This window comes from Phyllostomus hastatus, unplaced genomic scaffold, assembly GCF_019186645.2.
Source record: "Phyllostomus hastatus isolate PE091 unplaced genomic scaffold, TTU_PhHast_1.1 phas_scaffold_177, whole genome shotgun sequence".
NCBI classification, from domain to species: domain Eukaryota; kingdom Metazoa; phylum Chordata; class Mammalia; order Chiroptera; family Phyllostomidae; genus Phyllostomus; species Phyllostomus hastatus.
In genome coordinates, this window is record NW_025334012.1 from 1,535,113 (window position 1) to 1,537,198 (window position 2,086).

Genomic DNA, 2,086 nt, shown 5'->3' on the forward strand with positions numbered 1-2,086 from the left:
GGAGATGCGGTGTGAAAAGTCACGAGACCGTGTGAAAAGTCACGAGACCGACACAAGAGGACTCTGTACTCATTTTCTGGCCCACCCTTCTTCTTTCTATATATTGTTGGTCCCATTTTATCAATGGAGAAAATTAAGCCCGGAAGGTTAAATAATCCTAGCTACTGCAACTAAGTAGGAAGTGTGTTTTAAAACTACTATTGAGAAGGTGGTATCACATTTTTCACTTTCACAGTTTATCTGGGGAAGGGGACACTCCTCAAGGAGGATGAATCCACATTTGCAAGAGACTGAAACTGTCTTCAGCATGAATATTGTTTTCATCGCACAAACAATATAAAGTAAAACTCTTCTGTTTATGTTTGTGGGACTGCACAGATAGTAGGGTGCAAGCATTGCATGAGGGGTCTGAGCTAAATACGCTGGGGGAACATATTCTAGTGGGTATTATTTCATAACTGTGTGGACACAACCAGTCTCTGATGAGCAAAATCACTTCTAGATGATGTGGTCAGTGAATTAATGTCTAGTGTCCATTTCTTTACCTTGCATGGAGCTACCCCAGGCACTAACACAAGTGTCTTGGTTGTGATGTTACTCAGTTTCCCCAGGAGCTCAGGGTGCTCACATTTCTTTTCCATTTGGAGCCATCATCTACTGTAGATAAGGGAATTGGGGTAGAAAGACACTCCTGAATAGTTCAGATTTTCTGTTATCAGGAACCTTGGCAGGGACACTACAGAAGTTCACGAGACCATTGCTGCATTTCCTAGGACATTTCAGAAAACAGATAAGCCCTGTGGAAATCCTCTAGGCCAGGAGAACAGAGGTCTTGAGTCTCAGAATGTACAGATCAAGTAGAAAGAATCAAGAAATTTGGTATGAGAATCTGGGGAGGTGCAGGTGTGAGCCCATGCTGGAAGCCATGATGTGATGGGGGATAGGTCGGGTGAGAAATAAAGAATAAGAACAATTAAAATGGCAGAAGAAGAACACTTAAAACTAGCTAATTGCTGAATTCCCTGCAAAAGGACTGTTTCCATGTGCAGTGAATGGGAGAGCCATAGCCCAGACACATTGACAGCAGCAGGGGTTTCAAATTTAAAATATCATGGCTGATATTTACTTGGCAATATCTTATTGTTTTAATTTGTCTTTCTTTGATTATTAATGAGGTTCAGAATTGTCTCATTTATTTGCATCATTTATATTTCTTTTGTAAACTTTTTATGTGCTTTGTCAACTGATTTGTAAGAGAAATTTGTATGTTGGGGAAATCAATCCTTTGTCTGTCATTTGCGTTGCAAATTTCTGCCCAAGTTTGTCTTTTGAGTTTGTTTGTAGTGTTTTTAACTGCCAAAAATTTTTAAATTTAATGTTATTAGATTTATTCTGTCTTTTCCTTTGTAGCTTCGAAGTTTCCTGTTGTGATTAGAAAGTCCTAAAATAACCAAATTATTCACCCATATTTACCCTTAGATTTGTTAAATTTCATTTTATTTCCATGTCCAAATTCTTGGATGCCTTTGGAATTTATTTTCCATGTTTTTGGGAGATTGCTCAGTACCGCTGTCTCCCCACTAGAATGTGGGTCTCAGGAAGTCAGGCACTGAGCCTTTCTTACTTGCCAGTGTGAGGCAGTGCTGGGCACCTGGTAGGCGTTTAGTAAACACTCCTTTAATTAGTACTTGAATGAAATTTGAAAGGATAAAGCAGTGAGCTAAATCTATCAGAAGGAAAACCTTTATCTCTGGATTTTATACTTTAAAAGGAATGAAAACTGAGTGGACCAGGTCCAGGAGATAAAATACAAGATGGGGAAGGAACTGGAAACCCAGACGGACAAGGAGCTAGGGATGCTGTCATAGAGAAAACCCCCTGGGGAGCTCCTCCTTTGTCTAGTATTCAGCAGATGGGCTAGAGCTAGTGGTGGGTGCTTTGGCTTTCAGAGTTTAAGGAAGAGCTCTGGAATGAACCGCTCAAAGAGGGAATGGGTTGTGTGTGGAGGTGATGAGCTGTTTTCTCCTAGGGGTGCTCAAACATTCAACTTTGGGAGTCTTGGGGATTGTTGCAGAAGAGTCAACCT